The sequence below is a fragment of the Prionailurus viverrinus genome, chromosome B3, assembly GCF_022837055.1.
Source record: "Prionailurus viverrinus isolate Anna chromosome B3, UM_Priviv_1.0, whole genome shotgun sequence".
Lineage (NCBI taxonomy): Eukaryota > Metazoa > Chordata > Mammalia > Carnivora > Felidae > Prionailurus > Prionailurus viverrinus.
Window position 1 is genome coordinate 30981470 of NC_062566.1, and position 24419 is coordinate 31005888.

The following is a 24419-nucleotide window of genomic DNA, read 5'->3' on the forward strand; positions in this document are numbered from 1 at the left end:
GATGCAGGCTCAGCGAGGGCCATTGTTTTGCAAAAACAGAGAAGGAGAAGTTCAGCGGCGTCTCGGCGTCCAAATCTGAGCCAGATCTGGGGGAGGAAACGACACTCTGGAAACCGCAGAACCTTCCGGGTCTGAGAGCTGCAGCCTTGGGGCCTTGGTTCCTTCACAGGGGGGTGGGGGTGGGGGGACCGGATCGTTGTCTCCTAGCGCAGCTAAGACTGCAGACCCCTTAGGTGCCTGTGGTCTTTACTGAAGACATGGGTGAAGGAGAGGGGGAGGGTTTGGAGCAGGCCTGGGGGCCGGAATGTGACGGAGGCACAGCCAGGCAGAAGGGCCAGTGGGAAGTGGGCAGGATGTGCCGGGGGCCCAGAATCTGCCTTTCGCTCCAAATAGCATTAAATTTTATTATTACCCACGGTACTAATGTTAGCTATGACTTACTTGCCACCAGCAGGTGCCAAGCTGTAAGTTACGCACACGGTACCTGCCACTTCATCTAATTTTTATGCTTTCCCTGCGAAGAAGTGATTCATTTTCCCGCTTTACAGCTGAGTCATCAGGTTAGGTAACCGGCCCGGTGTCATACCCTAACTAGTCCTGCCAGTGAGCTGGGAATCAAACCTAGGACTTGTCCGGGTCCTTTAATTCGGGAAGGATCTCTGGGAGTCAGGCAAGGAAGCCAGGAACGCAGAGGTAAGGGAAACTCAACCACAACCCTGGAGATTCGAGGCTTGTTCTAAACGCCGTAACCAGGTCGCAACAGAGGGCTGCGAGAGTTCCCAATAGGGCTTGGGGACAATCCAAAGAGGCTTCCTGGAGGAAAGGGCGCTTAAAAACGGCAACTTGCAGAAGAAGGATTTCAATGGGGCGAGAGGAAGTTCTAGACAGAAGGGCCGGGCTTTTGCAGAACGCAGGGTGGGGGAAGTTGCAGAAGGCGGCTGTGGTTGGGCCACGTGTGATTCATGGTATATTTGGGCTAAAACGCGGCGTGGGACAGAAAGCTAGATTCAGGCCATGTTGATGACAGGACTGCATGTCAGGATAAGGAGCTGGGAACAAGGTAATGGAGAGGGGACGGGAGACCTGATGGCAAATTTTGCCACTTTATTCCGTACTATAAGAAAAATGCAAAATCGGACAGATACCGACGATCCTGAATCGCAAGTCGTTCAGAAAGGGCTGAGAAAACCTTAAAATATTATGCAGGGGTGTTTTGTTTTGTTTTGTTTTGTTTTTATTTGGTGACACAGCTGAATGTCCTTATCCCAGAAATCTGAGCAGACTTCCGCAAGCCAGGCTGAAGATCAGTGACCAACTCCTTCCCCACTTGCTCGGGTTTCCTACTTGCAAAACTTCACCAGACGACACTGAGAACACATTGGGCTTCTCAGCCTACGCAGAACAGCTTAAAGTGTTTATTCATGAGGGAAGAACTGGGTGCCCCGTGGTCCCTGGGTGGAGGGAGACAGCTCATCTTGAAATGACTCACCCTTGGCCTCCCCAGGCCACATGATACCTTCATTTTCAGTAACAGCCATTTACGCCGCTGATTTGCCTAATGTCACCTGCAGATGCCCCAGTTCCCGAGGCCACTGCGGCCAGAGCTCCCGCTTTGGGCTCGGGTCTGCAGCTGGGCAGTTGGCTTAAAGGGGGAAGGGGCACCCCAGTGACCTGTGGCTACAGCCCTGGGCTCCAGTCCTGCCTCCGCCACAGTTCCCCCGCGTGACCTTGGCAAAGTCCCCTCTCTCTGTGTGCGGCTGTGTCCTCGCCACCACCCGCCTTGAGGGCCGGGCCGGATCAGCCCTCCTGGGAACAGTCACCTCATTCCCTCCTGGGAGGCATCATCGTATCGGAGCCCGCCTTACTATCCACGTACACTGGACGTTTCCCTGAAGTCGACTCACTGTTGAGACACAGCAGTGGATGTCACTCGGCCATTTCGGTAAGCCATGCATCGTTCGCTATAAATGGACATTCCAGTTAGCTACAAAAATCGTAAGTGACCACCCCCCCGCGTTACCTGTGATCAGTGTCGGTGCCTGCCGGTGGCCCGAGCGCACCCGCCTCAGGGCGTGACTTATCCAACGTGTACCGGAAACACCTGCGGAATGAACGAAAAGGCCGAGTCTGATGCTGTGGGTCTGGGGTGGGGTCTGAGACTGCGTTGCTAACGAGCTCCCAGGAGACGCCGGTGCGGCTGGCCCGGATCCCCCACTTTGACTACGAAGGGTCCCTGCAGCTTCCCAGCCCTTACCTTCCGGGGCGGGGAGGGGGGGTAGGTAGCACGCCAACAGAAACAAAGCAGCAAAGCCTCTTGCAGATGCTGGAGGTAAAATGCAGAGACCCACATCCCGACTTAGAAGCGAAGGCTTGCTAGAAGAAGAAAGTGCCAGAGAATCGCTATTTCTTTTTTTTTCCTCCTGAATACACGTGTCCTTTACCTTTGCTTGATGCCCCGAGAGCTTCTGTTGTCTCGGCCTAGAGCCTCGGCGGGCCTACTGCTGTGCCTCTTCTTGCGGCCGCGCCCTTCGTGCCTTCATTTAAAGACCCAACGTGGCGGGGGGGGGGGGGGGGGGGGGGGGGCGGGGCGCCTGGGTGGCTCAGTCGGTTAAGCGTCCGACTTCAGCTCAGGTCACGATCTCGCGGTCCGTGAGTTCGAGCCCCGCGTCAGGCTCTGGGCTGATGGCTCAGAGCCTGGAGCCTGCTTCCGATTCTGTGTCTCCCTCTCTCTCTGCCCCTCCCCCGTTCATGCTCTGTCTCTCTCTGTCTCAAAAATAAATAAACGTTAAAAAAAAAAATTAAAAAAAATAAAGACCCAACGTGGGAAGTCAGAATCAGGCCGGCCCCTGGCCTGTGGCCCCGGGGCCAGGCTCTTGGCGAGAGACAGAGCCCCACGGCTCCTGCAAGCTGGACCGTTCGGGGTTTTCCCTTCTCTGACTCTTCGCCACCTCGCCGTCAGAACCACACATCCACTGACTCACTGTGGCTTCGCGTGTTCATGTCGTGTTTTCCCGGTGGCAAGTCAGAAGCTCGAGCGGTAGACGCGGGGGGGCGGTGGGGGGGGCGGTGAGGCTGCTTCTCGGGGACACACATGGGGCTGAGGCCACGGACACCTCCTAGGAGAGGGGTGAAGGGGGGCAGTTCGTGGTGGCTCTGTCGTGGCCGGGGAGGACCACCCTTGTGCTTAGGATGCAAAACAGGCTCCAGCTGAATGCAGAGTCGTGCCCCTCCCACGCCCGGAGTCAGTCACAGAGCCCCGGCGTCCTCTTTCTCTACCCAGCTGCTGGCAGGTCACCGGGTGGGGGCACCCGGCAGCAATTCCGGGCCAGACTGGCATATAGTTCGGTGCAATTCGTGTTGTACGTCAAGTGAGTCCGAGGGAGGAGAGCCAAGTCAGGGACTAGGGGGGATGAGGGAGAATTGCCAGAGGCGTGGTGCTGAGCAGAGGCCTGACTCGGGCCCCTGGGGGGTGTTTTCCCTGAGCCCAGTGAGGGGGTTGGGAAGGCCTCTCCCTCACCCCAAGCCCCTGGCCAGTCCCCAAACCCAAGCTACCCTCGGATGCTGCAATATTCTTCCGCTAAATGTCCCGTCCCTCGCTCCCCCTTAGCCCGTCCTGCACTGGCTACGGAAGACACGACCTAGATTCCCTCTGTCCTAAAAGGCACAGGGAAGGGTTATGTCTTCTTCATTCCTGCGTCTGGGAACAGAGACAAGCGTTCACGTATGGAGAAAAGAACCCACTTTTCTCTCAAATCAGGCCACTCTCTTAACAGCTTGCCGTGGCTCCCTATTGCTTGCAGAATGCAGTCCGAAGGTCCTAAAACCTGGAAGGGGCCGATTCAGGATTAGAATCTGTCCCTGTCTGGTTCCAGACTCCAAGCGTGCCCTTCTCTCCCCAGGAGTGACGCTGTATCTCGGCAAGGCCCATAAATGTAGAGCTGCCTTCTGCCCTTGGCCAAGGGAGCAGCTGTGTCAGAGGGTGGCTCCCCACTGAGCCAGAGCCCTGGGGCACCAGGGAACTTGCATCCTGCCTCAAGGAGGAGGGAAGATGGGACGAGGAGGCCAGGAGGGAAGGCAACCCAGGAATCACAAGACCTCGATGCTTGGCGCGAGCCTTGCCAAGCCCATCAGTCCTCACAGAGCTTTTCCATCATGATGATGGCTTCCGTATTGAGTCCCTAGACCGTGCCAAGTGGTTGACATGAATTTTGTCACTTTAGCTTGCCAACAACCCAGTAAGGTGGGTTTTGCGAGTTCCAGTGTTCAGAGAAGGGGACTGAATAATTGAACACAGATCTGTTTAGGGTTCAAGTTCATGCTTTTGCTGCCAGGACCTGCTGCCTGTCTTATTTGAGGCTTAGAACAGCCCTGGGAGGTGGACATAATCAGTCTCGTATTACAAATGCTGAAAATAGGGCTCAGAGAAGTTAAGTGACTTTGCCCAGTAGGTAGGTGGCTGAGCCAAGGCTGAATGCCATTCACTGCACTCTGACCAGGATTTTCCCCTTGTACGACATTAGCTATTCTTCATGTTTATGTGGCTCACATGCTTTCTGAAGGTCTTGTTCTGATGAGTGAAACCAGCCTGGGCTGGGCATCGAGAGGCCAGGGGCTCAGCCTGACTCTACCAATGGTTGGCTAGGTGACCATGGCAAGCTTCTCTCCGTGGGTCAGGGTCCTCTTCAAAATTTCTTCCAGCACTGGAATTGTGCTTGTTTTCTTTCTTCTTTCTTTCCCTTCTTTCTTTCTTTCCCTCTTTATTTCTTTCTTTCTTCCTTCCTTCTTTCTCTCTTTTCTTTCTTTCTTTCTTTCTTTCTTCCCTTTCCTTCCTTCCTCCCTCCCTCTTTCTTCCTTCCTTCCTTCCTTCCCTTTCTTTTCTTTTCTTTCTTCCTTCCTTCCTCTTTCTTTCTTCCTTCCTTTCTTCTTTCTTTCCTTCTTTCTTTTCCTTCCTTCCTTCCTTCCTTCTTTTTTTCTTTCTTTCTTTCTTTCTTTCTTTCTTTCTTCCTTCTCCCTTTTCTTTCTTTCTTTTCTTTCTTTCTTTCTTTCTTTCTTTCTTTCTTTTCTTTCTTTCCTCCCTTCCCTTCCTTCCTCCCTCCCTCTTTCTTTCCTTCTTTCTTCCTTCCCTTTCTTTCCTTTCTTCCTTCCTTCCTTTCCTTTCTTCCTTCCTTCTTTCTTTTGTTTCTTTCCTTCCTTTCCTTCCTTCTTTCCTTCCTTCCTTTCTCTCTCTCTCTCTCTCTCTCTCTCTCTCTCTCTTTTCTTTTTATTGAGAGAGAGAGAGAACTAGTGGGGTAGAGGGGCACTCGGAGCCTGACTCAGGGCTCAATCCCATGACCCCGGGATCATAGCCTGAGCCAAAATCAAGAGTCAGTCACTCAACTGACTGAGCCATCCAGGCATCCCATGCTTTTTCTTTACATTAAAAATATAATAAATATTTGTGGTGCACATGCTTCAACAATATAGAACTATGGAAAAGAAAACCAAGTCAGCACCCCAAAAAACTAATACATTGCCAGAGGCAGTAGTTGTTAACCATCTGTTGGGTTTCTTTCAGTCTTCCTTCTCTCTTGTTGAACCTGAACAAGCATATATAAATTTATTTACCAAGCTAAAATGTATTCTTTTCATTTAAAGAATGTTTTAGTGGTTTTTCTGCTTATAGATCTACTATACTCTTTAAAATAATATATCTTGGACACATATCCTCATCCATAAGTCTTTCTCTGCCTTTAAAAAAGATGAATAGGAAGCATCTCTACTTGCTAGATGGGATGTTACCCGATTCATGAATCACTTAATAAAGCCAATTAGATCTTCAATCAATAAATAAACAAACAAATAAATAAAATGACCAACAGTTTTTTCATAAAATGGATAAATGTAATTCGTTTTGGCATTTACATCATTTCTGGGCTTTTTTTTTTTTTTGCTATTGTAAACAGTGCCAAAATAAACATCTTTGTGCATATACCCCAAATCACACGTAGACATAGCTCTTTAACACAGATTCTTTGAAGTAGAAATGCAAGATCGAGGGCACACATTTAACATTTGAAAGGTGCTGCCAGGATCACTCTAGAAGACTTGCTCTTCAAGGTATAAGGAAGCAGCCCAAGGCTGTTTTAATTTGCCCTGCCTGAGCCCGGATTAGGAGGCACAGGTATTTCCATGTTCATATTGCACATGAGACAACAGTGGCTCAAAGGGGACAGGTGAGTGTCTGTCTCAGTGTCACATCGGAGCTGGAGGCAGAGCTGGGATCAAAGAGCCTGTGCCCCTAGACCGTGACTCTAAACGCTGCAGCCCTGAGGTCATTAATGACTGTGTTGCAAAGAATGCATGATGAGGTCAGAACTTCTGGTTTTGAATTCTCACCGTGCAACTTGCCACCTCTGTGACTTTGGCCAAGACACCGAATCTCTCCAATATCAGTGTTTTTTTTCTCCATGGGCACTCTCAAGGAGGGACTGTTGGGAGGACCAGATGAGAATTTATGTAAGGCTCTGTCCCCTAGCAGGTGCTCTCTAAAGCCTCCTCCCTTCTGGGGAGTTGGGGACCAGAGAATTCTACCGCACTTCAGATTTCCTCTGTATTCATCCAAGATTCCTAAGATTACTGCCTAGCCATGCACAACTGAAAGAAATTATTGCTGGATATTGTTAAAAAGGCTTGCAATTCGGAAGATGTTTTTGTTCATTTAGAAGTGAAAAAATAGTTCTTTTCTGATGCAGCAAGAACTGGAGGTGTGGCCTTGAATGTTACAGGGAAGGCTCAAAAGAGACTTTTAATTGTTCGTGATACAATTATGAAAGTGATTTCAGCAGAGGCCAAGTGATTCTCAGCTTAAAACAGCTCTGGGACAAACTTGTCTCTCGGTGGCTTCGCCAGAAGGTCAGCCCGTTGCTTGTGGCCTCGTGGTGTTTCGAGGGTGCAAAGGAGGGCAGACTGGTTTCGAAAACCAGCCACAGTCATTCGACTTCATGTGTTCCCTCTGGGGACTCTTCTCCCACAGTGACTCAGACCTTGTCTAGGTGATTGGCCCTGGACAATAGAACATTAGCAATGGGGCAGAGACATGTAAACAACTCAAGCATTGGATCCTGTCTTCTCTTGTGGGCTTGGAGCACCGAGTTCACCATACAAATAAGCTTGGGCTAACATGCCGGAGAGGCTGCACAGGAGGTAACCGAGATGCCCCAGCCCACAGCTTGTCAATCAGACATATGAGCGAGATCATCCTTGCTCATCCAACTTCAGCCAAACCGCTGGCTGACCACAGATCGCCAAGATGGCCCGAACCAAGATGGTCTAAGTAACCCACAGATTTGTGAGAAAAAAATAATGTTTTTTTTTAAACTTTGATGCTTTATGTTTGGGGATGGCTTCTTGGACAGTCAAAGCTAACTGATGAAGATATTGAGTGAATACCTGGATGAACCAGCAAGCGTCCCAGGCTTAGGAGAAATAGCCTGGTCCTAAGTGCACCAAAAAAATATTTCAGGACCACGGACAGAGGCACAGGATGTGCGTGTATTTGAGGCTAGCTGTGCAAATGATGGCCCCTCCGGTGAGAGAGACAGTGGCTCAGGGTACAGGGGGAGACCAAAGTATAAAAAAAAACATGGCAATGAGGCAGGTGCTAGTGAGTCTTGTCAGGCAGCTATTAATTCAGGGAAACTCTCAATCACAGACAAACCAGGACTGTTGATAGGTCAAGACTCCCCAAGTTCAGGTAACTGGGTGGCTGAGGGGGTAGAAGGCAGGGGAGGCAGGAGACTGAGTTAACGGCTACCTGGCCAAGACTCACTGGGAGATGATTTGGGCTCAGTTCTAATTGCCTCCCTCACCCTTCATACACAGTCTGGCTTACCATTAATTCCCTGGGGGGCGTCAGGCTGTGTCCAGGGAATCCCGAGTCGGTAATTTCACCGTAGTAATCTCTTGCTTTTTTGGACAGTGCTGAGACTTTGATAAATCATTCCCTAGCCACATATTGTCTAATCTGGCTTGAGCCTCATAACCACTTCTGAGAAAAGCAAAGAATCCAGGTGCATCCACTCTCTTTTTCCCCTCTTAGTCTCCCAGTGTGCGAGCAAGGGTTGCAGCCAAAAGAGCAGCAGGCCGGGGGTCCTGAATTCTGGATGCCTTGTGCCCTATGACTTTCTAACTTGGTGGGAATTCAACATCCAGGCCCATGCGGTGAATTTCCTCACCCTGATGTCAAAATGAGAGATCAGGACTCCGGTCTTTAAATTCCTTTAAGCTCTGAATTCCTAGGAGTCTCAGAAAACTGAGGGGACTCAGGTCCTTTGTTCATTATATGGAGTGCTGTTCGGGGGTCTCCTAGATCGCTGCCTGTTTTCCTGGCACTTGTGCTGGTAGGGCCCCTCATTCCTGCTTTTCACACATTCGGGACAGTCGGGGTCCTAAGGGGCTGGATGGAGGCACTTCCAGGTGATTCACAGGCTCACGTGACCCAGGGGAAGGGCAGGAGCATCCGGGCCTTGGATATTCCCAGGGCTCTCTCCCCATCTCTGCTCTGGTCTCCTCTGCACACCAGCTTCAGGCCCACAGGCCAGCTCTCTCCAGGAGGCTGGGGTCACATCTTCTCATCTTTACCCCCAGGGAAGAAGGGGGTCTTCCTTTATTTCACTTTGGAAATCATCTCAGGGGAGGCCTCTGTTGGCTTGGTCTGGGTTGGATGTCTACTCCTGTAGCCAGGTAGGTGGGAACGCTGTGATGGGAAACTTCTTCCAGAGCCGCATGGTTGGGGTTGGGGGAGAGATGGGTTGCAAAAGTTGGGGGGGTCATTATCAGAAGAAGAGAGTGATAGAGAGCAGTTGAACAGATAGCTCCCACTGCCGGGTTTTCTTCCTCACTTTGGGGGTGAGAAATGGACACAGAGAACTCGACCACACTGTTTGAGGTTTGATGACCAAGAAGCCGGGGCCAGAGTTTGAACTTGGGTGTCTGACTCTGAAGCCCACGATCTTTAAGCCATGGCTTCCTACCTACATTCCATTCTCATGTGGTGGCAGGGGGACTGACCACATGACTGTGGCAAGCATGGGGGAGACGTCCGTGTCTCCGGGTGTTCTTTGTAAGGCTGCACTGTGGTCATGGGAGTTCTGGGCTGGGAATCAGGAGACCTGCACAATAGTCTTACTTTTCCCCTGCCTTGCTGTGTGACCTTGAGAATGTCACTTTCCTTCTCTGGGCTTCAGCCTCTTCTCTGCCAAATGAGATGATCATCCCCGAGTCCCTCCCACAGGCCCTGAGGGAAACTAATGAGATAATTCTGTGAACGAGCTTTCAAAAGCTGAAAAGCCCACACAGATGTGAGGATTATTCTTGTGATCCTGGGCCCCACAGGATTAGCTTAAATTTATGGCGACAGGAGGGCTGGGGGCGAACAGAAACGTCCAGATGTCTAGCAGCCTTGCTCAAATAACGTAATACAACCTGCTTGGCGGGGTGGCCCCCTGATTTATTTATTTATGGTGGGCAACTCATGCTGGGCTTCCTGGCTCTTCATGAACTCCGTCTCACCTCTCTCCCTGCTGCCCTGGGTCAGGGGTCCCGGGGCTCTTTTTATGACAGTGCGCGAGGCTGGCCACATGGTTCTGGTTTCCTCTTCCCGCTTTCTCCCTTAGGCCAAGAAATGAGGACACTGAACCACTTCTTGGGACGGCTGCATCATGCGTGTTTATCGATCGTTTCCTGGGGGAGGAAGCACAGTCTGCTGGAACCAGGAAGGATCAGAAGCTGCCATCGAATCCTGTGGGAGGCCAGTGAGGGGAATCACACGAAAAGAGGACTCTTGGCAGAAACTCTTGGAAATCCCTGCATACGGTGAAGCTGAACAATTTTGTCTTCGTCCTGTAGGACTTCTCAGGGCCTTTAATACACGAATGAGTTTCACTCATCGTCAAGAAGGAGATAGAGCTGCCCCATTTCCCAATATATATACATATTTCCACAGCACGGCCCCACTCACATCCACCCAGAAAACCCTCTCTGCCTCCATGACAGTCCAGGTGGTTCTCCAATTTGGAGGTGCCATTGGGTCCCTTGGGAAGCAGAAATGTGCACTTTCTTGGTAAACTACCCAAGGCGTGAGAGAGTGCGAGTGTGATCCAGAATGCTGGCTATGCAGAGAAGCTTTAGTCTTTTCATCTTCGAGAAGGATCCGATGACAGGGAGTGAAGGAAGAAGGCCTGTGCTGCTCACGGGCCAAGGTGGCTTGCCTATTCACTCGACAGCTACTTGGTGAGAGCCTGGCAGGTCCTGCAAGAAACATGGCCTCATGCAGCACAGTCAAGTTCAAGAGCAACCCAGGAGCTGTCCAGGGGGTGTGTTCTCAGGCTTATATGAGTGCAGGTGGGTGGGGGCGGGGGTGGTGGGGAGGAGGGTGCTGTGGTTTGCAACAGGGAGGGTGATGACGGTCACGACCACCATTATCACGATCACGACCACCATTATCATGATCACGACCACCATTATCACGATCATGACCACCATTATCGAGGGCCCGCTGGGCCCAGGTACTGTTCCGGCAGCTTCATACGTATTTGTTCATCTACTTCTCACTTCAGCTCTGTGATGAAGGTGCTTGGGATCACCCCTGCAATGTTGCGGGGGAAGAAAACAAAGCAAAGAAAGGTTAAGGAGCTTGCTCGAGGCTGTAGGGCTCAAAAGTGGTAGAACCAGAATGCGTCTCTCCCCGCCAGACTGACCGCAGAACCTGTGCACGTTGAAACCACAATGCTCTGGAGTATTAGAGAGTTTCAGGACTTGCTGCTCTGATTGGCTCTGAGATCCACGGAGATGCTTGTGAAATCAGAAAAGTTGAGCTGGAATAAGTCTCATCAGTCATTTGGTCTATTCCCTCTGTTTGTAACTGATGAAGGGCAGGCCCGGGTAGGACAGCAGACTGGCCAAGGTCGACAACTTTTGGCCACACTAGAGGAATGGCATTGAACTTCCCGGCAGCAGTGGGGACAGTGGGAGGCTCCTGGCCCTGGAATCCAACTCCAGCCGTGCTGTGTCCCTCCCCACGACACCATGGAGCCCAACGTGACTCCCTTCACCCGCCCCGGTTGGCAGCCTAGACGGGACATCGGTGAGTTCTACACTAACAGCCACAGTCCCCCAGCCTCCCATGACCCTCACAGCCACATCTCCCCCGAGCCAGGCCCATCTGTGGATCCAACTATAAGAAGAAAAAGAGGGGCGACTGGGTGGCGCAGTCGGTTAAGCGTCCAACTTCAGCCAGGTCACGATCTCGCGGTCCGCGAGTTCGAGCCCCGCGTCGGGCTCTGGGCTGATGGCTCAGAGCCTGGAGCCTGTTTCCGGTTCTGTGTCTCCCTCTCTCTCTGCCCCTCCCCCGTTCATGCTCTGTCTCTCTCTGTCCCCAAAATAAATAAACGTTGAAAAAAAAAATTAAAAAAAAAAAAAGAAGAAAAAGAAAAAAAACATGACCACCAAAGCTGAAATACTTTAATAACTCCCTCAAAACATCACAAATGATTAAGATTCCCTATGTCAATATCCTTCATCTACTAAAGGTCTTTCTAACACGCGGGAGTTTAGGCCTGTCCCCTGCTGCTTCCCTTCCCCCACTCTGGGGAGGACACGGTCTGCTTTTGGCAAAGCTTGTATTAAGCTCCGCAGGTTGATGGATCTCTAAGCTTGCTGAACACGTGTTGAGACAAAATAAAAGCAATTTTATTTAGGAAACCAAGGGCCAGCTCAGCTTGAAATTAGCTTGTCGGGTAATCTCACTGCTTGGCCTGACCAAGGAGGCCACGGCAAGCTTTACTGAGCGGCTCTGGAAGGACCCAGACTCACTGGGTCGAAGGTAGGAGAGGGGGCTAGAGCCCTCAGCTGGGGGTCCCAGTCCCAAATCCTTTTGATCCTCCCCTTATAGCATAGAAAGCTCCAATCCAGGCTGCTTACGGATCAAAGCTAATCTGGATGTAATTCCCCACCCAGCTCACCGCACCCTGAGCAACACATAAATACAGATTAAAGGGTTATATAAATGCAATTTTCTAATTAATCAGTGCAAATCCAGCTCCTGCAAGGGACATCGATTTCAGTGTTTACGGGAGGGGTTTTCTTCTTTGAGCTCCGTTTACAAAATGCCCATCCCATTCCTGTGGTTTCGAATGCTAATGGCCATGGGGTGGTTGAGAGGCCAGGAACGTGCCCATAGCAGCCCCAAATCCTCAGGTCCTCGACAGGAGACTTTGGACGATGGGCAAGGCACCACTTTGTGTGAGATGGAAAGAGCCTGGGCATGGGGCCAGTCGGTTCAAGGTCAATGTTGACTTGACAGGCTCTGTGGCCTAGAACATGTTACCTAACCGCTCCGAGCCCCGATTTCCTCCTTCTTAAAAAGATGAGATCTGCCGCGAGGGGTTTCTGTGAATATTAAGTGCTGTGTTTGAAAGCGGGCGAAATCGCTGACTGCTATTGTTTGCCATTGAGGGCAAAGGTTGTAGAGGGTGAAGTGCAGACTGAGACAGCCCCAGATCCCAGGCCTGAGCCTCTATCCTGTTCTGGCAGGATGCCGGGGTTTAGGATTTGGCCTGCGTACGGAACAGAGTTGATGAATCCGGGAAAGGTGTGGTGTTCTTGGAGTTTCTACTCTCCTTTCCTTGCTGTCCCATCAAAAGGCCCCAAAGGTCTGAACGAGACAACTCATGGGTTGGACCATTCACATACAGCGTCCGCAAGAAAGCCCATTTAAAAAAAAAAATTTTTTTTTAGTGTTTATTCATTTTTGAGAGAGAGAGAGAGAGAGAGAGAGCGTGAGTGGGGAGGGGCAGAGAGAGAGAGGGAGACACAGGATCTGAAGCAGGCTCTGAGCTGTCTGCACAGAACCCGGTGCCGGGCTCGAACCCACAGACTGTGAGATCATGAACTGAGCCGAAGTTGGCCGCTTCACCCACTGAGCCACCCAGGCGCCCCAAGAAAGCCAATTTTACAGCAGCATCGATAGTGGTGATAATTATGGTGATGGTGATGGGCCGGGTGGGCTGTGTCCTTTGCCTCGCTGTACCCTCGATGACAGACCTCCTCGCGGATAGACTTCGTTCCCGTTTTTTTGGAGGAGGAGACTAAGCCTTTCAAGAGGCTGAATCATTTGCCGTAAAGTGCAAAGCCCTCCTTAGATTGACTGACAGCCTTTTTGCTCCCGCTCAGCTGCTCGAGCACACCCCAGGTGTGTGTGGGCGTGTGCGTGTGCGTGTGTGTGTGTCTGTGTGTGCGTGTGCGTGTGTGTCTACTCAAATTCCCATGCACGGCCCGCCGGCGCTCAGGCGGCCACACCGCCACTGGCCACCGCCGCCACGCCCACACGCCTGCCTGCTGGCGGAGGGAACTTCTGTCACAGGAAGAAGACCCCCAGGGAAGAGGGGAAAGGATATGTCCGAGACTATTTTCTAAGCTGAAGGATGTTCATTAATTCACACCAGTAACTTGCTAGCAGGGATGTTCACCAGTGTCGCGGGCTGGAGGGTCCTGAAGCACAGGCTTCCAACGGCGACTCGGCCAAGTTCAGCATGTGGTGACACGCGGGGGACGCTGCAGGAATCAGACAGCCGCTTTTCTCCGAAGCCTTCTCCGATTCCTCTGAGGCTCAGGTTGTGGCCTCTGACCTCACCTCTAACCGCTGACCTCAGCTACGGCTTTGGGCAACCCCTGGGCATCGCTGGTCCTCAGTGTCCTTCTCTGAAAACGGCAAAACCAGACCAAGCAAGCTCAACCTAACCTAACCAAAGGGTTGTCATGAAAGTCAAAGGAGTAGATGACAGGTGAGCTGGCTTTCAGACAGAACGTGGGACGAGTGCGGGTGGGGTCGACAAGGAGACCAGAGACAATGAGCTCTTTCGAAAACTGAGGCCAGGCAAACTCAAGGTCTCGGTCATGTCCGCCGGCCTCCGTCCCACCAGAGACGCCAGGGCAGGGGGTGCCCAAGCAGCCCGGGGAACCACCGGGTGCTGTCACTTTAAAAGCAGACTCAAGTGTTCATTAGCCGGGCTATTTTTTCAGGTGTGTTCTAATTGTACTAATTAACTCTAAGGTAGATTTTAGCACTCCAGCCTCCATCGCTGCCTTCAAATGCCAAAACAAATCTTGCCATAATTACCAGCAATCCTTTTCATTACCGGCTGCCTAATTATCCTATTAATAGCACATCCTAAGAGACAGTATTTGCTTGACAGGCAAATATTTGTTTTTAAATGAGCAAACACAAAGACAAACTGCTCTGTTTGCAGAAGCGTTCCAACATGCAAAACGGTTTATATTCATGGAAAAAATAATAATCCAAGGAAAACCAAATGCTTAATCCATGTGAAGCATTTGGACAGTAAAAATAGTCTTTTTCTCCTGATCTGGCTCTCGTCCTTCTTTGCTGAAGGGGTTGGGTGCTAGAGCGTTCTTTAAGATAGTGTTGCGATACGAAGTTGGAGGTCTTACCGGGTTGGGGCCGGATTCCGGATTGAAGAGGGGAAGACGGCAACACCAAGCGAGCGGAATAAAGCGATGTCACCGCTAGAAACAAAACTATGCATTCTTCGGGTCCGGGGTCCCCAGATCCATGACTGATCATGTGAGCCATCTGGGGAGGGACTGGTCAACGTGCAGCTTCCCAGGCCTACTGACTTCTTTGTTGGTTTTGTTTCGTTTGGCGAAGGCCCCTAGGAGATTTTCTTTAAATTTTTTTTTTTTCAACATTTTTATTTTTGGGACAGAGAGAGACAGAGCATGAACGGGGGAGGGGCAGAGAGAGAGGGAGACACAGAATCGGAAACAGGCTCCAGGCTCCGAGCCATCAGCCCAGAGCCTGACGCGGGGCTCGAACTCACGGACCGCGAGATCGTGACCTGGCTGAAGTCGGACGCTTAACCGACTGCGCCACCCAGGCGCCCCCCCTAGGAGATTTTCATGTGCGTCCAGGTTTGGGGCGCTCGCTGATCCACTCCAACCCCTCAATTAACAAAAGAAGAAATAAGTGACTGAGGACGTACATTGCGTACAGAGCCTAGATCAGCACCAGGTCAGCCGGGAGGGCTAAAGTACCCTTAAGTCAACCTCCATACTTAATTAATTTTCCTTTATTAAGAAAAACAACAATCACCATGCTAATTGTGATGAATTTGAGCCAGCCATATAGAAGCGTCTCGTTGAAGCGAAAATATAAGCGCCCGCCTCTCGGGCCCGCCCGATCCCTCCCCACCCCGGCACGGGAACAGGCACGCTTGCCTTTTCCTTCTTCACGACAAGAAGGGAAGACCACACTGTACGTTCGCTTAACCAGATGAACTTGCTGACGGGTGACGGCCTTGTAAAGGACAGTGGCAATTTCCCATGGTTCGACTTAAGTTGACATTTGTGGCTGTGTTCTCTTAAACGTCTGCAGAGTACTGTCCGTGAAGGAGGGTCCCTAGTGTCACAAGTCTTTGCAGAGGGACCGTCCGGGGACTTCTGCTTTCACGTGTGTGGACGTGGGAGGCACCGCTGCTTTGCTGCGGGACACCCCCCCAACCCGCCTCCACGGCACCCCTGGCTTACCCTTCCTCCCAGGCTGACCCAGGTCTCAGCTGCTCTGTGAGGCCCCCTCCCGCACCCCTGCTCTGCCTCTGTGATGTCGCTCTCTTCACCTGGAAGGCCTGCCCCACCCAGAACACATGGGCACAGAATAGAAGGTCAAGTACGTGCCCTCCTAGGAGCTAAATACATCTTCCCCATACGTTTGTCTTTTTGAAAAGATTTACGAATGTCTTCACATGGTCCTCGAAAGACCCAGTTTGTCACGTGTCAAATGCACCGACTCTGTGGAGTGGCTGGAACATGAGATGACACCTCTGTGCCACCTCTGTGGCACCTGTCCAGTAACTGGCTCCTAGCAGGAGCCAATTCGGAGGTAGTTGTGATTACTACTCTTAGAGCTGATTTTTTGGGGCTGGGTTTTCACTTGGTTTTAAATCATAAAAGACACACATTATCATGAATATTTCGATAAAGGAAATTAATTACTCAGAGTCGCTTGCGACCCATTATTATTCTTGTTTACTCCCTCCCAGTCTTTAGGTATTTTTATTGTGTTAAAATACCTATAGCATAAAATCGACCATCTTAACTCCTTTTTTTTTAGAGTTTATTTTTTTTTGAGGGAGCGTATAAATGGAGGGAGGGGCAGAGAGAGCGAGAGAGAGCGAGAGAGAGAGAGAGAGAGAGAGAGAGAGACTCCCAAGCAGGTTCCACGCTGTTGGTGCAGAGCCTGACACATTCCTACGATCCCCGAGATCATGACCTGAGTCGAGATCAAGTCGGATGCTTAAGGGACTGAGCCGCCCAGGTGCCCCCCCACCCCCTCCACGCCCGTCTTAACTACTTTCAAGTGTATACTTCAGTAGCATTAAATACATTCATCATGTGGTACAATCATCACCAGCATCCATTTCCAGGACTCTGTTTATCTTATAAAATACTCCATACCTAGTAAACAGTAACTCTCATGGGTCGCCCCGGTGGCTCAGTTGGCTATGCATCCATTCGTGAACCCAAGCCCCCATGTCAGGCTTGCACTGACAGTGCGGAGCCTACTTGGGATATTCTCTCTCTCTCTCTCTCTCTCTCTCTGCCTCTCCCCCACTTGCACTTTCTATCAAAATAAATTTAAAAACTTAAAAAAAAAATTAAAAAAAAATACCCTACAGTAACCCTGGCAACCACCCTTCTGATTTCTGTCTGTACGAACGTGACGACTCAGGGTAGCTCAGAGAAGTGGAGTCAGGCAGTGTTGTCTCTTGGGAACTGGCTTATTTCACTTAGCATTGGATCCTTAAACATCATCCATGTCGTATCTCAGAGCCGATTTGAATAGTTTGGCTGTCAGTTTGAGAGAGAGAGATTCTGTTGTTTTTTTTAATGTTTATTTCACCTTTTAGAGAAAGAGCGGGAGCTGGGGAGATGCAGACAGAGAGGGGGACAGAGGATCTGAGGTGGGCTCTCTATTGACAGCAATGAGCCTGATGTGGGGGCTTGAACTCACGAACCATGAGATCATGACGTGAGCCAAAGTTGGACACTCAGCCGAGCCACCCAGGTGCCCCTGAGATATTCTTTACCATGTTAGAAAAATGTCTTTCTATTCTTTATATATATATTTTAATGTTTACTTATTTTTGAGAGAGAGAGAGAGACACACAGAGTGCTGGCAGGGGAGGGGCAGAGAGAGAGGGAGACACAGAATCCAAAGCAGGCTCCAGACTCTGAGCTGTCAGCACAGAGCCTGATGCAGGGCTTGAACTCATGAACCGCAAGCTCATGACCTGAGCTGAAATGGGACCCCTAACTGACTAACCCGCCCAGGCCACCCAATGTCTTTCTATTCTTAATCTCCTCAGAGATTTTAAATTAAGAGTATGTTTAAAGCCATTGAATAATTGTTAGCAAACATTCAGTAGACTTTTTAAAAATTTGACATTGAAATGCCCACCCTCCATATGAAGTGACTCCCATGTTCCTGATGTCAACCCTAGTAAATCATGCAGAACTGTTCTCCTAACAGGCTGTCAAATGCAGTGGCTTGTACTGTACCTAGTTTTACATCTACATCTACCTTTTAGTCGTGTTAATTTCATCAGCGCTTAATGATCATTTTTTTCAGTTATTTAAAAATATATATATTTAGAAATATATATTTATATATAAATATATATTCATAAATATTTGTATATTATAAATATTAATATTATAAATCTTTATATTTATATATTTAGAAATATATATAAATAATATATATATTAATAATATGTATAAATATATAAATAATATATAAAAATAAATATAAATATATATTAATAATATGTATAAATATATATAAATAATATATATAAATAAATATATAAATATATATTAATGATATGTATAAATATATATAAATAATATATATAAATAAATATAAATATATAAATATATATTAATAATAAAGGGGCGCCTGGGTGGCGCAGTCGGTTAAGCATCCGACTTCAGCCAGGTCACGATCTTGCAGTCCGTGAGTTCGAGCCCCGCATCAGGCTGATGGCTCAGAGCCTGGAGCCTGTTTCCGATTCTGTGTCTCCCTCTCTCTCTCTGCCCCTCCCCCGTTCATGCTCTGTCTCTCTCTGTCCCAAAAATAAATAAACGTTGAAAAAAAATATATATATATTAAAAAAATAATATGTATAAATATATATAATATATGTAAATAAATATAAATATATAAATATATATTAATAATATGTATAAATACATATAGATAATATATAAATACATAAATATACATAAATACATAAATATATATATATATATATATCCTCTGTGAAGAATTGTTTCTTCCTTTTGCACTAAGTTGCTTAATTATATTTTAATTGATTTTAATGTGTGTCCCTAATCCTTTTGTACTATTACATTTCTTTTTCCTGAATTCTCCATTTTGGTTTGTCTCCAAGATGACTAAGCATGTCTCGAAATATTTTTTTTCTAGGAGAGACATGTGGGTGATATATTTTCTGAGGCTTTCATATCTGGAAGTGTCTGTATCTTGACCTCTCAGATGAAAAACAAATCGGTTGGGTAGAGAATTCTGGGTTTCACTTTCTCCCCTCAAGATTCTTAAAGAAAAAAAAAAAAGGTTCCATTTTTCCATTTCCTTCTGGAAATATGCTCTTCTGAAATATGCTCCTAAGGCATATTTTAATCTTTGAAATTCAAAAAGTGCCCCTGCAATAAGTCTTTGGTCATTCGGTATTGCTCTAACACCGTGAAAGAGAAAGGGTTCCTTCTGTTTTGAGTCTGATTATTGACTTTACTCCATTTGCTCGGCTTTCTTCTTCAAGGTGTATTTTCCAAGGAACGGGTAAAATCTCCATCTTGGGAGTACAAGTGTGCACCTCCGGCCCCGTTAAAGATGTGTTGTGTTTTTTTTTTAATTGAAGTTTTACATCTTTATTTATTTGCCTTTTAACCTGCGTTCAGTCCAATGAATTCTCTGGTGTCTACCTCCAGGAACTTTGGCACATGCCTAAGCCACGTAACCGCCACTGCAGTCAAAATACAAAATATTTCTGTCACTGCCCCCAGATTCCCTCCTGCTGATCCTGGAGGCCCGCCCCGCCACCAGCTCCTGGCAACCGCCGGCCTGATTCTCGTGACCGCTATCGGTCAGTTCTGTCCCCCACGAAAGGGGGGTCACCCACCCCTCACCCCCGCCCCAACCTCTTCTCCCTCCCCATAGCTTTGTCTCTTTGGGAATGTTACAGAAATGGAGTCATGCGGGACGTCACCTGTGGAGAACGGCATCTGTCCCTATACATAATGTCTTCGAGGTTCCTCTAAGTTGCTCATACCAGGAATTTGGTCCTTTAAACTTACCTGAGGAGCGTCCCTTGGCTTGGACGCTTCATTATCCATTCACCAGTTGGTTTTTAGGGTCTCCTGGGCCAAAGGGTTGTGGCGATGGGGTGCCTTCTGTGACCTGCCTTCCCCAAACCTCCCCACCCCCTTCCCACTACCTTCTCACCCCACCGTGCCAAGGGTACCATCCGTCCTGAGAGTCACAGTTCTAACTAGGAGGAGTGAGGTGGGGTGGGGGGGGGGGGCAATCCTCAGGTCGGTGCAGCCCAGTGGCCTGAGACAGACGCACGGACCTGGCAGGTGGGGTGACAGACACACAGACAGGGTCGCTGGGGTGAGCCGAATGCCCTTCTGACTTTCCTGCTGACTCAGAGCTGTTTTGATTCAGTGATGGGGTAGAAACAGTCCCCATCTATGTCTGTCAGGACATTCCCCCCACCTGGGGGTGCGTCCCTCCTCTCAGCGTCCAGGGTGACACTGCTCTGTCAGCTGAGACATTTTAACCGTGAGTTGACATTTAAAAAAATAAATAACATTTAAAACGGTGTGGGGGGGGCGCCTGGGTGGCTCAGTCGGTTGGGCATCCAACTTCGGCTCAGGTCATGATGTCACAGTCCATGAGTCCTAGCCCCACGTCGGGCTCTGTGCTGACAGCTCGGAACCTGGAGCCTGCTTCGGATTCTGTGTCTCCCTCTCTCTCTGCCCCACCCCTGCTCATGTTCTGTCTCTTTCTCTCTCTCTCTCAAAAAATAAATAAGCATAAAATTTTTTTTTTTTTAACTCTGAGTTGAAAAGGGCCTACTAGGCCTCATTAGCCTGCCTTCCCGTTTGCCCACAGCGCCCGGGTCCTGAATTTTCGCTGCTTTATTTCTGCTGGTGCTTTCCTCAGTCAGGTCCAATCTCTCCCATCGCTAAAAACACAAACAGAAAACAACAGCTAAAAATAAATAAATAAATCATAATTTCACCCTGAGGACCAAGCCCCCCTTATACTATTCAATTACAAAAAGAAATTTCCTTGAGAGCCCATTTTATGAAAAAAAAAATATCCTGCAATTATTATCCCCACTTTTCCACGTGTGTTTATTCTGGCTTCTCCCCAGAAAGTGATTTTTAAGGTTTTAAAGTTTTATGATTTTTATAGCTATCAAAATAATACGTGTTCTTTGTAGCAAACTTTTAAAGTTCAAGAAAGAGGAAAGAAGTTGAAAAAAAAAACAGTTAACAACAACCATATTCTTACCTAGAGGCATCCATGAATGACATTTTGAACACCTTTATTTCATATTTATGGAAGGATTTTTTTTTTTTTAACGTTCATTTATTTTTCAGACAGAGAGAGACACAGCATGAACGGGGGAGGGACAGAGAGAGAGGGAAACACAGAATCGGAAGCAGGCTCCAGGCTCTGAGTCATCAGCCCAGAGCCCGACGCGGGGCTCGAACTCGCGGACCGCGAGATTGTGACCTGAGCTGAAGTCGGACCCTTAACCGACTGAGCCACCCAGGCGCCCCAGGATATTTTTTCTTTTCCTACGTGACATTGTGCTGTATACAATTTGAGTATTGACTTCCTTTTTTTTTTTTTTTTTTTGCTAACATTATTATCACAAGCATTTTCCTACAGTATTAAAAAAACTGTTCAAAACATACTTTTAATGGCCTCATCAAACTTCATCTGGATGTACTGTATTTTACCTAGCCATTAACTCAATGTTGGATGCTTGGACCGTTTCTAGTTTTTCATTGTCGTAAGTAACAGCGTGGCTTGCTTTGTCGATTTAAAAATTATCCCAGGACCGGGACTCCCACCTGGCTCAGTCGGAAGAGCGTACAACTCTCGATCTTGGGGTCGCGAGTCGAGCCTCACGTTGGGTGTAGAGCTTACTTAAAAATCATCATCACCATCATCCTAGGATGGGTTTCTAGAAGGAGGATTGTTCCTTCAACACAGATAATGGGATTGTGTAGTGAAACCGCTTTCCTGCTATGTGGGACCTGCCCCATGGTGAGCTTGAGCGCCCCTCTCCCAGGTCACTGGCCCTGCCCCCTGACGTCATCGTCACATCGGTCCTACTAACGTGGGAAGTGGGCGTGGCGTCTGTGGGTCGCAGTTGACGTTCTCAAAGTGCAGCATGGCAACCCGTGACATGGATGTGCCACGTTTTGTTGAACGATTCCCCTCTTACTCGGCATTTAAGTTGTTCCTAATTTCTCACTGTTGTAACTAATGTCGCGTTGAATATCCTCGTGCACAAATTATCCCCAGCGTTGCCACATTTCCGCTTTTGCCCACGCATCTACAAGGCTTGCCCCTCAATTTCTTCAGGTCTCTGCTCTCTGCCACTTCCCTGAGCACCCTCTCCTAAATAATCCCCTCGGCCTGGCACCCCCTGGCCCCCTCACCCTGCTTTATTTTTCTTCCAGGTCACCTCAGCCGACATGCTGTTTATTTCTTTATGGTCTGGTCCCCACCACTGTGACGCGGCTCCACGGAGGTGTGGGTTTTTTATCGGCTATTGTAAAAGTAACAACGTGTTCATGAAATCAGATGTATAAATAGAAAAATAGGACAAAGGAGGCCCCAAACACAATGGGTCCTATTTGGATAGGTTTCCTCTAGTCTTCTGTTGTTTCGATTTTAATGCAATTAAAATCGTGCTATGTATGTAATTCCGTAACCGCTTTGTTCAGTGAACAGGGTGCCATGCGGATCACCCCACGGTCTTCGGGGCGTGTGTACGCGGTGTGTGGGTGTGCGCCACCAGGGACGATTGTAACCCATCGTAAGCAGGTTTGTGCCCCTGCCACAAGGTCACTTCTGGCCTCCCGATCTCTAAACCCACCGCTCCTATTTATTCGGCCCTCGTTGACCTGACCCCTGGCCCCCTTGAAATGTCCCTCGAAGTGTTCTCTGTCCTGGGGCTCTGTGACCCCACCGTCTTCTTTTTCTCTTTTCTGTTCTTCAGCAAGAATTGATAGCTTCATATCTGGGTTTGAAACGTAACATTTCCACTTAATAGAAATTCAAAGCCCCGTGAGTCATCACTTCTTTGTAGGTCCATGTGGCTTGGAAGCAAGTTTACAGCACCAAGCGTTCCATGACAGAAGGGGAAGCGTTTCGAGAATTTTCCAGAGGGCACGGGAAGCCCCTCAACCACCAGAGCCCCGTGTGTCACAGGTGTGCAGCCCTCCTTCCCTTCCTCCTTCCCCTTCTGTCCTTTTTCCTTTAGACTGATTTTTTTTTTTTTTATTGTGGTAAAATATACACAAGACTTACCGTTTTAACCATTTTTTAGGGCACAGTTCGGTGGTATTAAATAACTCGCGCCTGGGTGGCTCAGCTGGTCGAGTTGCCGATTTCGATTCAGGTCACGATCTCACAGCTCATGCGTTCGAGACCCGAGTCAGGCTCTGCAATGAGCTTAGAGCCTACTTGGGGTTCTCTCTCCCTCCCTCTCTGCCCCTCCCCTGCTCAGAAACTCTCCCCCCGCCACCTCAAAAATGAATAAACATTAAAAAAAAATAGCTCACTTGGGGCACCTGGGTGGCGCAGTCGGTTAAGCGTCCGACTTCAGCCAGGTCACGATCTCGCGGTCCGGGAGTTCGAGCCCCACGTCGGGCTCTGGGCTGATGGCTCGGAGCCTGGAGCCTGTTTCCGATTCTGTGTCTCCCTCTCTCTCTGCCCCTCCCCCGTTCATGCTCTGTCTCTCTCTGTCCCAAAAATAAATAAACATTGAAAAAAAAAATAGCTCACATTATTTTGGATCCATCTGGAGAACACTTTCACCTTCCCAGACTGAAACCCTACCATTGACCCATCATACCCCACTCCCTCCTCCTCCCATTTCTGGCAACCACTGTTCTCCCTTCTGTGTCTGCCTTAGACTAATCCAGGCACCTCATGTAAGTGGCACCATACAACTTGTGACCTTTCGTGTCTGACTTGTTTCACTTACCCTGATGTCTTCAGGGCGGTCTCTATTTCCTGGAATAGTCACCATACGTGCCCAGGTCTACGCACGCCCAGCTACCCTGAGGACGTGTGGCGTGGGGCATCAGCCGGGACATCAGTCATTACCCATCCGGGTATTAGCCCATCGCATACTTTCCAGGCTCCTGATCAACGGAGAGGGGGATGGGGAAAGGGAAGGTGGCATTTAACAGGGAGGGTGGAAGAGGAATGGCCTGGAGCATTAGCCTGGGGAGGGGGGGGCTGGGGGGGTGGGCGGAGATCAGTTTGGTTCACCAAGATGTCTCGGGAGTCTCTCAGGAAGGATGGGTGGTAGGGGGTAACAGCGTAAAATCAAACACCCCGCGCTTAGGATCCTAAGATATCATGGCCAGAAGGGAGCTGGGAAATTCACAGCTGCAGTCCGGCCAGAAGTGAGTGAAAAAATCAGTAGTTCTCACTGGAACCCTTAGGACCCAGAGCTCTCCAGAAGCCACCCCTCTTATCAGTTGGCGTGTACCCTTTCAGTTTTATGTTTAATTTTGAGAGACAGAGAGAGAGAGAGAGAGAGCAGAGGAGGGTCAGAGAAAGAGGGAGACACAGAATCCGAAGCAGGCTCCAGGCCCCGAGCCGTCAGCACAGAGCCCGACGCGGGGCTTGAACTCACGGACCGCGAGATCATGACCTGAGCCGAAGTCGGCCACTCAACCGACTGAGCCACCCAGGCGCCCCATGTATCTGCATTTTTTAAATGTTTATTTTTTATTTTAAGAAAGAGAGAGAGAGAGCAAGCAGGGGAGGGGCACAGAGAGGGGAAGACCGAGGAACTCAAGCCAACTCTGCCCTGCCAGTGCGGAACCTGATGCGGGGCTTGTACTCATGAACCGTGAGACCGTGACCTGAGCCAAGGTCAAGAGTTGGACGCTTAACCAACTGAGCCACCCAGGCGCCCTTGCGTCTTCATTTTCTCAATCATTTCCCTGTCGGTGGAGCTTCAGATCAATAAATGAGGACAGGCGAGATCAGGCAAGGTCATGATCTACACAAAAGCCACGGG

At 49.2% G+C, this 24419-nt stretch overlaps 1 long non-coding RNA gene across 2 annotated transcripts; it reads right to left on the reverse strand.

Moving 5' to 3' along the window:
- Nucleotides 1-1400: 1400 nt before the first annotated feature.
- Nucleotides 1401-2615, reverse strand: LOC125168652 (uncharacterized). Of its 2 annotated transcripts, XR_007153236.1 has the most exons (3): nt 2442-2600; nt 2021-2101; nt 1401-1903 (listed from the first exon to the last, which is right to left on the reverse strand). It is a non-coding gene; the product is annotated as an uncharacterized LOC125168652 (long non-coding RNA). The 2 variants fall into 2 exon arrangements; XR_007153235.1 differs by having other exon boundaries at nt 1401-2101; nt 2442-2615.
- Between the last annotated feature and the right edge of the window lie 21804 nt (nt 2616-24419).